The following is a 13,856-nucleotide window of genomic DNA, read 5'->3' as shown; positions in this document are numbered from 1 at the left end:
CTAAAATGCCGTCCAGATCCTGCTATTTCCACAAAGCTTGTTCTGTTTCTGTATTTGGGCTTCCATAGGACATGACACAAGAGAGAAGTGCTTACAGGTTAATTTTAGTTATGTTTTAGTAAATTAAAAAATATATATAGTCCTAGTATTTGACAAAGGACAGCTTCCAGACTCTCTCCCAGTTCAGTCCTGGATTTGGCTAAAAACTCCTACAAGCTGTGGATTGTGAGCCACAACCTGTAAGTATTTTATTTGTTAAAATTAATCAATTCCATGCAGAATTTTTAGCGTTATTGATATGTTGTATTGAGGACATAAAACAATGGGAAATGCTGTTCGGCACCGCTAATAATTTAGCTACAAATTTATATTTATCCGTCAACTACTACAATTTTCAACAGCCCTGCAGTGTCTCTTTATGCCGTGGCTTTACCCGCATTTTACATCTCAAATAACAACTCACAAAAGATATGTGAAGATAAGTTGTATGATAATTTATATTGCTTACTTATGCTTTTAACCCGGAATATATGCAAGACACTACTCAGGTTTTATTTTAAAGAGCAGGCGTGAAGTTCAACTGTGTCCTCTTAATTTTTCTGTCTGATTCAGACAGCTAACACTGCTAACAGCTACTCTCGCTGACAATTTTTATACGGCGCAAAAAGCGCAAGCTTGTAGGGGTGTGATGTGATGACATGGAGCCGATCTGCGAATTACAGCAAAATATGTTATCTGACCAATCAGAGCCTCTTGAGGACAGGCCTTTCAGAGGAAATAGGAAATATCGTTTTCATGTTAGCTTAGTGGCTGTATATAATCAAAGAAAGATATATGAAAATGTAACATGATTTTTCTACAAGCGCAGCATGAACACACGTTGCTTTGCATCTTACAAACACGACCAATTAATTTTACATTTAAAAACGTAAACTGCACTTGTGAAATATTTGAAAAAAATAAAAATAAAAATAAAAAAATCACAGGACGACCAATGATTGTGCCTTCAATTGTACAAGAATGCTTCCTGACATTATTAACTTGTTGATGCATGAGCTACATTTACTAATGAAGCAGCTGGGATACCTATCTATCTGTCTACTTAGATCATAACATGAGAGACCTCTTCAAGAGTTTCTTTAATCTTTAACTTTCAGCGTTTCTAAATGAAAAATGCCCCAGACGTGCGTTCTTGTCCAGTGGTGCGGTGGGACAGCAGACATATGCTCAGTTGCAGAGCAAGTGAAGAGATGTAGCAAAATTGTCAGAAGGCATTAGACTCAAACCTGATCTGTTGTCCCCTGACAGTCATGGCTGACAGACATAAAAACATCATGTACGATTTAGACACCGGTCATGCTACAAGTCCATCCTCTGTTTTCAGCGCACAGACTTCAATTGGGATACTTTCCCTCTATTTTCTCCCCTTCGCACCACCAGCTGTTTATGTTGCCCTCAACAAGCCTCTCCTGTCACCGGCAACTGCCGGCTGCCATTCTTAATACAACTTCACACATTCCACGTCGCCCTCTCTGCTGGAGCGCTCCTTTAACCAGGTGCGTGCGATACGAGAGTCATTTATTCGCCGTCGAGAGACAAGTCTTCAGAGACTCAAGTGTCTTTTCAGATGTTCGACATGAAGTCTCCGCTCTTCCCATTCAGCCGTTAGCTCGACATCCTCAACAAAAGGAGCTTCCAAAGCCACAAAAACCCTTTTGTTATTTTTTTAACAGCAGATGCATGTCGGAAATAGCAGTGAAGAACAATTTCCTCACTTCTCAACTACTGTATGACTGCGTGGTGTTTGATGAGAGCTGCCTAAGCTTCTACCTCTCGGCTGGCGAGCAGCTACCTGGGGAGCTTCTGTTCGTCAGTAATTGCACTTCAACAGCACCTTCACTGACTGTAGAAAAATCCCAGTTCGCAGCGAGGAACCTCCACTCCTGCTGAGTGCAAACAAGCTCCTCCGTCTGCACAGGGGGCAACTCTCACTCCATTTCCCTCGGCGAGGACAACATGGCGGCCTCTGCCAGCATATATAGATCTCCTCATGATCAGGTCTGTTTGTGTGATTACCATGTTGATCATTGGAAAATTGCATAGAATCGCCTGAAAGTGAAAGCCCCCCGGGGAGGAGATGTGTGAATGGAAGCAAGTACTGGAGCACTGGTGAGGGAGTGCAGCCAAACTCTTGGTCGTAATGAGAAGACAGTACAAATCCGCCATCCAAGCTGGCTGTGATTTTGTCTCCCCCTCAGAAAATGCTGAAGATAGTTGAGGGCGAACAAGCTGGCAATCTCTCCGAGAGGTCTGAGGAAATCAGCTGTGAAATGGAAATACTTGAGTGTATGACAATCCCCGGAGCCGGAATCTATTGTATCTGGGAGTTCATTTGTCCAGCAAACATTCATAACCTTGAAATGGAGACGAAGACACTGTGAATGAATCAGTGAGTGAGCGAGCCTCATCAGAAAATTCCAGAGCCAGAATTTATAATGAATTGATTTAAGGAGGGAGTGTTTTTGTGATAAATGTGTCCTACGGGAGGTGAGGGAAGGTAGTGCGAAGTCCTGCAATGAGAAAGAAGGCGTCAATTCCACTTTGAAAATCACAGATATAGATATAGAAAACAGTGGTAGTGCTGAAAGGTCTTTAACCTCCTCACTCCAGAGACAGAGCCCATCACTTAGAGCCTATTTCAGAACACGCTAATTATAGAGAAAATGTGCAAATTATATACTTCTGCTTTGATAATTGGATTTCATAAGTTGTATGTAAAGCCTATGCTAATAAGGGTTTTGGGGTTGAATCATTTAAAATGCCTTATCTCGGAACAGACTGGCTGAAAAAATGCAATCCATTAACCTATACGAGAGGCTCCAACACGCCACTTCTGAACACTGTACAGCCGCAATCCACTACTGCATTAAGGCTTTAGTCATGTTGCTTATCACGCCGCCAGAACTCTATTGATGAAATCATGAGCATATTCGATTAAAGTCTTATTTAAACACTTTTATGTAACTTTACTGAGTCATGACTCATGTTTCTTATCTCAAAACACTCCTCCGGGCTTTGAATATGAAAGTCATCTCACTCTTGATAAACACATGAATGGATCGCTCCATTGATCTTAAGCTATTTTTTCAGGCAACGTGGGAAATCACTGAAAATTAATTGCATAAGCTACAGAATCTGTAGCGGTCACAACATACAGAAGGAACAATGCATGATCATGTTGAAAAGACTGACTCAAATTCAAATCACGTCATTCTTCTGAGATCATTTCTCATTTACTTGTTTACCACAATAACAAATGGGACATTTTTTGACCAGGAAATCAGCATATAAAAACCATTTTAACCCTCCTGTCGCGTTCACATCTTGCCCCTTACTTTAGTGTTTCCGGTCAAAACAGACCGGTCTGTTTTAACTGCTCTTATATTAGCACAAAAATCTTTTTTCACCAAATAATTTTTTTTTTTACATTTTTTAGCAGTGAACAATGTCTCAAAGTAATGTTTAACATGAATTTACAGATTTAGACATAAAATAACTGCAAAGAAAATAAAAATAGGCGCTGAAAATATAATACAAAATGAACAATCGATGACAGAAATCAAAATACTTTGTTTCATTACTAATAGACAGCTCGCTAAAATAACTATCACAAGGTCTGACCAAAGAAATTGACATTTTAATCCATCTGAATGATTTTTCAACCAGCAAAGTACAAACAAAATACTATCCTGTGTTCTCAGTGATCGAATTGTCAGTCCTTCAAGTGTACTTATATAGGGAATAGTGACTGAGGGTATATACGGTGAGCATAGACACAGAACTAGCACTAGATATACTTTGGTTATTTTTAAGTGAGATAATAATGGTCTAATATAATAAAGTAATTGCTGCTAAGCTAAGCTAAAAATGCTCCTGCTAGACTCAGAGATTGGCTGAACGGAGATTGGCAGAAAGAAAGAAAGAAAGAAAGAAAGAAAGAAAGAAAGAAAGAAAGAAAGAAAGAAAGAAAGAAAGAAAAAAAGAAAGAAAGAAAGAAAGAGAACAAGATTCCTTCTGTGTGCTTCTTTCCAGAGAGAGAAATAAATAAACAGAAAGAATGAAATAAGAAAGAAAGAAAGACAGACACAAATAGATGGATTGTAACAGACATAACAGGCACCTAGTCTGTGCAGCCTGATCTCACGAGAAAACGTAAGTATTTTACGTTTTGCTAGTTTAGTGGCTAATTCGTACGAATTCGTACGAGTTCAGTCGTACGAAATGGTACGATTTTAAAAAGGAGGCGTGGCACCTGACCCCACCCCTAAACCCAACAGTCATTGAGGGAAGAGCAAATCGTTCTAAATTGTACGAATTAGATCGTACAAATTCATACGAATTAGCCACTAAATGAAAAAGTTACGAATTGCTGTGAGATTGTGTTGAGTCTGTGTGAAGATATGATACAGTTTAATCAGGAAGTTAATTCACGTTGGAGGATCCAACACTTTCGTGGCAATTCATAACTTATTGGTTTAGTAGCTAATCCATAAGAATCTGTACGATCTCATCCATACAGTTTTTTTTACAATTTGCTTATTCTAAATGATGATTGGATTTAGGGGTGGGGTTGGGGGCCACGCCTCCTTTTAAAAAACTTACAATTTTGTACGACTGAACTCTTATGAATTAGCCACTAAACTGACAAAGCGTAAAATGCATATGTTTTCAAGATCAGGCTGCAGGATCAGCACATAAGCATGTAAAAGAGATGTGTACCTGCAAAAGACATTGTTAAGTCTGAAATGAGTGAGTGAGTGCGTCAGTGAGTGAGTGAGTGAGTGAGTGAGTTGGGGTAGTGTGTGTGGGGATGTTCATCTGATGAATGAATAAAGCCTGGATACCCATTCATTTCCTATGGCGATCACTTTTGACCGGAACACCACAGGTGTAACAAGGTTGATTAAAACACTCAAAATTCAATGAAAGAGGTGATCATCACTTTTATATGTTCAAATACATGGTGTGGAGGATATAATAAGGCCTTGAGGCAAACAGATTTAAAACACAATATTTATGAGTGTTTTAAGTTGTAAATCGGTCAGATTTGACCCGAACACAACAGGAAGGTTAAGTGTAGTTTGACCAATAATCAACCAAAGAGTAACTGCGTTTACACCTAAGGCCTGGGCGACAATGCTGTCTGCTTTTCTGGGGTCCGTTCTTCTGACGTGGATTACTCAATTAGCTGAATTTAGTTATTGACGATTTGACACAATCCAGGATGGTTTCGTTTTTCAAAACTTATCTGAGAGTTGTTGTCATAGCTACAGTTATGGTAGCTATGGCAGTCATGGTAGCTGGTAGTTATGGTTATGGTAGCTGCTCTGGAGCAGATTTATTTCATATAAACAGGATTGGATTGGCTCATTTCAAGTAAAGGTAATACTGAAAGTACCAAATGCTGATATTTTCTTACAGTAGTAACATAGATTATTTACACTTGGGGAAAAAAAAAAAGTTAAATAGTTAAAAAAAGTGTATATATTATACACATTATAATTTATAATAGTTAATACTATTTAATTTTAAATGATATGTATGTATATACATATGTTTAAAAATATATATATAAAAAAATGTACAAAAGCACGCACATCCCTCTTAACTGGGTGCTCAGCCAAAAAATGCAAAAGGTGCAAATTAAATATTCATCAAAGCCGGCAACACCAAAGCTCCAAAAATACAAATTTATTAAATTTAAAAAGCTGACATTTTAAAAGCTGAGCGTATAACACTTTTTTAGATTTAATACATTTGTATTTTTGGAGCTTTGGTGTTGCCGCCTTTGATGAATATATATATATATATATATATATATATATATATATATATATATATATATATATATATATATATATATATATATATATATATATATATATATATATATATATATATATATATAAACTTAGTAAATACAAAAATTGGGCAATTCTCCCCAAGAGGATCAAAGAAGACATTTATTAATATGGATTTTTTTAGATACAAATGCATACTATTTAAAGGTACCAATCCAGCTTTAGTACAATTTCTCTAAGGTAATAGACATGTATAAATTTCCACAGTTTTGTTTGTTTGTTTGTTTGTTTGTTTGTTTGTTTGTTTGTTTGTTTGTTTTTATAAATGAATAATATTTGCAAAAGTTGCAGACACCTTTACCAATATCAAAATGCTTTTTTGATGAAAAATGTATTTAAATTCCTGAGGCCGGTTAAGAAACTCAAATAGGCCTAGGCTACTATAGTAAAAAATGATCTAAAATGTAAAACTAAATATATTGCTAAATACTCTACTCTTGACACACGGAAGTGTAAAGCCTGCAGCTCACAGCAAAGGTGATAAGTTATTGCACATCATATTTAACAAACCTTTTACTACAAATTTTATGTAATTTTGCTCACATGAATATTTGAATATTAATCAAGTGATGTAATTACGCTGCTGTGACATCTGCCAGTGATTGCATTGCTGATCATGATTTCAAGGATTGATAGATCTGTCCTTCACAACACACACAGTGATCTCAGATCAGTTCATCCAGACACTTTATTCTGATTCGTGAACTTGTTTTAAAAACCCAATTTAGCCAGAGATCAGTTATCAAGTTTAAAAGATCCAGGATCTGCCAAATCAATTTAGATCATTTAAGTGCTGTACGAAAAATGGATCTCTGCTCTGCCAACGAGAGAGTGAACATTTGCTGCCATGATCTCATGTTTAAAGAAGCAGTTGGAGCAAATCAGTTACATTCCCGCATAAATACATGGTTTCTAGTGTGAAAATGTTGGTGAGCAAATTCATTTAACTATGCAAGATCAAGTTGTTGTGGTATGGCTTTGCTCCACTTATTCAATATGAGACCATGTCTAAACTGGTGACCGCAATAATCAAACTCCTGAGAACAACCAAACCAAAGTTCACAGTGACTGTGACACTGCACTCCTCTCAATTGATGGACGTCCACATTTTGACTAGTCGACACCAAAGCACGTGATTACTCATTACTTAAAAGTTGAGTTGATTTCAACTCTCCTTGACACCCACACCGGCAAACATGCAGCCGCTGCTCAACGCTTTACAACACCAGCTCCTATTGAAAATGAATGACTTCCGGCTACTTTAATGCTCTCGTGGCTTTTGGTGTGAACACATGGTAAGAAATCTATATGCGAGATGACAAAACATTACAGTCCAAACCAAAATGGAAAGGTGTTCTGAATGCATGTCACTCACATAATTTACCTCATGTATTCTGATTGCTTACTGAATAAGATTTAGGATTTTGCGTACAATGTTTTCACAGCTAGTTTCCGCCCCATGTTCATCATCATTTCTTCCACTGGACAGAGGTTAGAGATCAGTCATTACTGTAAAGTAGAATTCTGAAAGATGACAGTCAAGGCAGTTGAGGATTCAAAGTGACCCTGAATTAGAGAGGGCAACAGTACAGCCTTGAGAAAAGATTAGTGTTGGCTGTAAATTACTGACCTAACTGTCATGTGAGGGTCATACGGTATACTGCAAAACAAAATAAGCACAAGCTCGAGATACACATTGATTCTCACTCAGTCAAAATGCCAGAGAAGGCATGAAGGGCTGATGATTTATTTTGAAGAATCAAAATTGCACTTACAGAATCATTTAAGGACTAAAAGTAAAACAATAAAACACATATAACTCTGACTTCAAACTTCAACTATATATATATATATATATATATATATATATATATATATATATATATATATATATATATATATATATATATATATATATATATATATATATATATATATATAGTTGTAGATATATATATAGTTGAAGTCAGAATTATTAGCCCCCTGTTTATTTTTTTCCCAATTTCTGTTTAACAGGGAGAAGATTTTTTTGTAACACATTTCTAGCTGCAAAAATACGTACCTCCCGCGACGTATTTGGTGGTCTCCAGAAACGTCCACAAGAGTACGTTTTCAGAATTAACCTGGGTTGATTCCCATAAATCTGATAAGTAGCCCAAACTATCTGTCAACAAATGTAGATTTGTACATCTGCAGCCGTTCATGCAGACCTCCCATATTCGTGTGCACGCTTATTCGAATGCACACATGACGAGAGAAAGACTGACCAGTAAAAACAAATTCTCAATCAAAACTTTAAAATCCTGAATTATTATTGGAGTTACTTTTTCATGCTTAAAGAAGTATGACACCATGGCTGAAGTATTTATTTTAGATGGGTAATGTTTTGTTTTAAAACTATTTTAGTCACTCAAAGCAAAGTCCCTTTAAAGCAAGTCATTTCACCCATCTCGAGCAGTATGCTCAGGCATTCTGTGTGAATTGCAAAATATCAAATCTCCAAAACCAAATTTACGATTATATTTCATATTAGGAACCACCAATGAAATTGAACAACAACTGTCCCTGTAGTTTAATTTCTAAACATCCATATCACACAAAATCTTCAAAAACTCACGTCTGGTCAAAAACCCCTCCATTAGAGTATCGTCAGTATATAACTATTGATAATTGGCCTGTACTAGAAGGCAGGCTTTATTTTACCATATAGCAATAGATGATTGGCTCCTGTACTAGTAGGCGGGGCTTTATTTACCGTATGGACAGTAACAATTTTCCCCATTCAAAAATATATGAGTGACATATTTTGTGTATTCTATAGTCTTTGCGCAAAGCTTATGTAGATTTTATTGTCTTATGAATGTGTTATATGCACGAAAATGTGGTGCCACTGAAACCTTCTGGTGACTATTGATTTGACTATTTTCAGTTTCATGAGGGACTTTTTACAGCACCGATTATGTCGATTTTATTTAGGTTAACAACAAAACATAATTAAATAGTGCTATTCCGCCTCGCCTGCTTTACTGAGGTGAAGTTGGTTTTATATTCTCATCACATTGGTTTATTCTTGAACAATGACTGTGACGCACTCCCTATATTGTTTACCATGTTACTTTGAATATTCTCCCTGAAATAGCATAGTAAGAATGGCCTAGTAATAAGCAGGGCTGCCAAACTATCACAAATTTAGCCTATTCTCGTGCCAAAAATCCTCCTTCTCACGCATTTTGTTCAGAATTGTAGTATTATAAAGTACAACAAAGTTTTCTAACTGGTAAATGACATGATCTAGTGGGTCTCCGCCATCTTTAATATGCACGTTCGTGATAGCAGGAGGCATGGCTTTGCACGGCAGGAATGGGACTGTGTTTCAAAGACCGGTTAGCATCACCTAGATTTAGATCACCAACTGCACCTTTAAAATACATTAGCTGAAGCAAACATGCCATTTCCATTGTTTTCACATGGCTTAAATCAGTGTTTTTCAACAACGTTCCTGGAGAAGCACCAGCACTGCACAAGGTTGAGTAGTAAATTTAAATTCAAATCCATTACCTGTTGAGTAGGCAATTTTGGTCACAGCCCAGGTCTCCTTAACCAAACACACCTGATTCAAATCATCAGCTCATTAGCAGAGACTGAAAGACCTATAATGGGTGTGACAGACAAAGAAGAAATGCAGTGTTGGTGATCCTCCAAGAACATGGTTGAGAAACACTGTTTATATGATATGTATAGACAAAATTTTGTTGTTTTATAAAAAAACCCTAGGTTGAGGAATGTTTCTCCAGTCAGCCTGTGTAGCCATTTTCATCTGTTATTCCAGCAGCATTCACCTAAATGAGATCCAAAGTAGCCTTGAGCCATTTTTCACAGTCTGTTCCTTCACATGAGTATGAGCTGCCATTGAACGTTCACAGTTCTCCGATCACATGGTCCGAGATATAAAAGCTCCACAAAAAACAAGTAATCTATTCCATTTGGTCTGCTCTGCTTGACGTCCATACGCTCATGTGAAATGAAACCTGTAAATCTTTGACTCAAGGTGGCCAATTTTAATAAGATGAGCACACATTACAATGTCGCCCTTCTCCCCTGGAGTCTATTTAATAAATAATAGATGCCCTTTGCTCAAGATTGCAGAGAGCAAAGCACGGGTTAGCTAAAGAGTGGCAAAGAACTCGGCTCCCTTGTGCTTTAGCAGACTGCAATAACCTGCTTATTGGTTTAATAAACTATTATGTATATTTATTGGTTGGTTCCACTTCCCTCATCAGTCCACAGTCCAAAAAAAAAGTTTATCTAAATTATTTCCATATAATTTGAGAATTTAAAGGAGGAATATCCCAAAAGTGTGACTTTCCCATGTTTAAAGGATTAGATCACCCAAAAACTGTTATCAATAATTCACTTTAATGGCGTTCTAGTTGCACTGAGACAATTTTTGGAAAATATTTTAAGATATTTTAGATGAAATCAGATTGAACCATTCATTCTTTCATTCATTAATTTTCCTTCAGCTTAATCTCTATTTCAGAGGTCACCACAATGGAATGAACTGCCACCCATTCCAGCAAATATTTTACACAGCGGATGCCCTTCCAGCTGCCACCCATTACTAAGAAACACCCATACACTCACATGCGCACACACACTTACACTTTGGCCAATTTAGTTTAATCAATGCACTTATACCACATGTCTTTTGACTGTGAGGAAGACCTGAGCACCCAGAGGAACCCCATGCCAACACAGGGAGAAGATGCAAACTCCACACAGAAATGCCAACTGACCCAGCCGGGACTCAAACCAGCGACCTTCTTGCTGTGAGGTGCTAACCGCTGAGCCACAATACCATCTCTGATTGAACAAAATTAACCAAAACATTGTCAAAATATTCCCTGTGGTTCAACTGTAATCATACAACATGCAATGATGCCTTTGTTTGGAAAAAATACTGTAAAAAATACTGTTTACCGATAGTAAAAGTCCACCCTGATCTGATGGAGATGACAGGCGAACAAAGTAGTTTTTACAGTTTTCATTTTTTTTCACACACAAAATTGTTCATGTAGTTTTATTCGATTACAGTTAAACCACTGAAATTAAATAAATGTTTAGACTGTTTAAGTCAGATTTAAGGAATGACCTTACAGTTTATTTTGAATTTAGGATCATGTACTTCTGCATGATTGTTTTGCAACTATTATTCCCCTCTGGTTTTGGGAATAATTTACAGTTAGGCACAATCCCAATTCTACCCCTTATCCCTTCCACTTACCCCTTGTTTTGCGCATTCTAGTGAAGGGTTAGATGTGTCCTAATTTACACCAGAATACACCAGCCACAACAGCATGATTGCAGAAGTAAGGAGATCCAAAAATTAGGAATTTTGTCATTATTACGAATTTTTACCACAAACAAGCACATGTTTGAAAATATTCATAACCGCAATTGAGGTTTACCGCCATACTTAAAAAATTAAAAAATAAATTGCTAAAAATAAAAACCGCTTAATTACGCAATCAATAATTACAATCTTATCTAAAATAGAATTGTGATTGGGCCTTAGTTTTGGGTTTAGAAGTAGGAATTAGGTATGGATTACATGGTAACACTTTACAATAAGGTTCATTAGTAAATGCATTTGCTAACATGAACTAATCATGAACAACACATGTACAGCATTTATTAATCATAATTGAACATTTACTAATGCATTATTAACATCTGAATTCATGCTTTTTAACATTAGTTAATGCACCGTGAGTTAACATGAACTCACAATGAATAACTGTATTTTCATTAACTAATGTTAACTAACTTGAACAAATACTGTGGTAAATGTATTATTTATTGTTTGTTCATGTTAGTAAATGCATTAAGTAACATTAACTAATGAACATTATTGTAAAGTTTGAACTATTACATTTCTGAAAAAAAAATAATACAAACATTGCAATTTGGAAACATTGCAAATGATTAAAGAAGTATTCCAAATGTCTCATTCAACAAAAAGTTTGTAGCACATATTTGATGTGTAAAAAAAAAAAAAAAACACCTATAAATACATTACTTTTTTTCACAAAGAAAATAGGCCTATCAACTTCTGTTTATTACAAGAAGTTATATTAATAAATATTCATGTAAAAAAAACATAAAAATCTATAAATTAAATCAAATCATATTAAACCCAGATGATTCAGAAATGTGTAACCTTTTCTTTTCCATAATGGCCAGATTCTGGTTTTGACACATTTTACAATAAGGTTTCATTAACTCATGTATTTACTAACATGAACTAACAATGCACAACTGTATTTTAATTAACTAACGTTAACTAGCATGAACATATACTGTAGTTAATGTTTTTTTCATTGTTTGTTCATGTTAGTAAATGTGTTACATTAACAAATACAATCTTATTGTCAAGTTTTAGCTGTAAGTCTGTAATCCACTTCTGCTTTTTTTTTTTTTTTTTTTGCTCATTTTATCTTGATAGGATTTGCTTATTTTATCACTTCTGTCTGAATTCTAAAAGCTGCAACTCTTAGCATTTAATGCAATGCACAAAAAAAATTAAAAACAAAAAATTGCGAGAGGGGTCTGAATGCAGACCTGGTGCAGTGCAATTTGAACTGCATCCAATGCTTTTTAATGGGCTCACCTAACCCCACCCCTAACCCTACCCATCACAGTGACATCACTCATTCCATTTGAGTGCATTGTGTCTGACATCGTATGCTTGCATCATAAAGGCTGCATCCAGATACTATTGGTTTTTGCTCACACCCATGTGGCAAATTTTACAAGATGATAAATTATCTGTGGGGTATTTTGAGCTGAGACTTCACAGACTAAGGGGGATGTCAAAGATAGGAGAAAATGAGCTTATGGCACATTTAAGGGGCGACATATTGTAATGGCATCACCTTAGAACCTGCCTGAGCTCTTCTGGTGTTCAACTCTTGCCAGAAGCCTCTGTTAGGGCCTAATTGATGGCTGTTGAGGGTAAGATGACAGGTAACGCTGGAGCTGTCACAATCTTTGAAGTCTCACCTATTTGTTGAACAGCGTCTGATCTCTGACTATATGCCGCCAGGGACGGCTGTTTGTCCGAATCTGTCAAGGCTCATCAGTCAACTACAACTACAGCAGAGGAGAACAAGATTCAGCGTGCGATAATGTATTTAAAATGATCGGCCAAGTGAAACAGTGTTAAAAATCTTATCGGTTTGCAGGCAATTGCATGTATTGATTGAGTCGTTAGTCTGAAAACACACCTGAAAAATAGGACAGAGGTAGGGAAATAAACATGTTATGATTCACTGGTTAGATTCGCAAGGTTAACTGCTTTGCTGTTGTTAACATAAAGGTGTTAAGTGTTTACTGATTGGTCGATAACTTAAGTGTGCAGCTTTCAGGACTTCATCCACTAAAGTCAACACGTATAGTACAAGTTTTATAAATGACAGATATAAGTCAATAACACTGATTTAAAAAGTTAATCATTTATCAATTCACAAAGTGATGCAGTCGCGCAGTAGATAGTGCTCTAAGGTTGCTGGTTTAAGCCTCGGCTGGGTAAGTTGCCGCTTCTGTGTGAAGTTTGCATGTTCTGCCTGTGTTCGCGTGGGTTTCCTCCAGGTGCTCCGGTTTCCCCCACAAGTCCAAAGACATGCAGTTCAGGTGAATTGGGTAGGCTAAATTGTCCATAGTGAATGAGTGCGTGTGTGGATGTTTCCCAGAGATGGGTTGCGTATGGAAGGGCATCCGTTGCGTAAAACATATGCTGGATAAGTTGGTGGTTCATTCTGCTGTGGTGACTCCAGATTAATATAGGGACTAAGCCGAAAAGAAAATGAATGAATGAATAAAACTTTTTGTTTTTGTATATTAATATTTATGTGAACAACTGTAAACATATAAAAT

The sequence above is a fragment of the Danio rerio genome, chromosome 3 (genome assembly GCF_052040795.2).
Source record: "Danio rerio strain M-AB ecotype USA chromosome 3, GRCz13ab, whole genome shotgun sequence".
Lineage (NCBI taxonomy): Eukaryota > Metazoa > Chordata > Actinopteri > Cypriniformes > Danionidae > Danio > Danio rerio.
The sequence above is the reverse complement of the archived record's forward strand: the minus strand, read 5'-3'. Positions refer to the sequence as shown.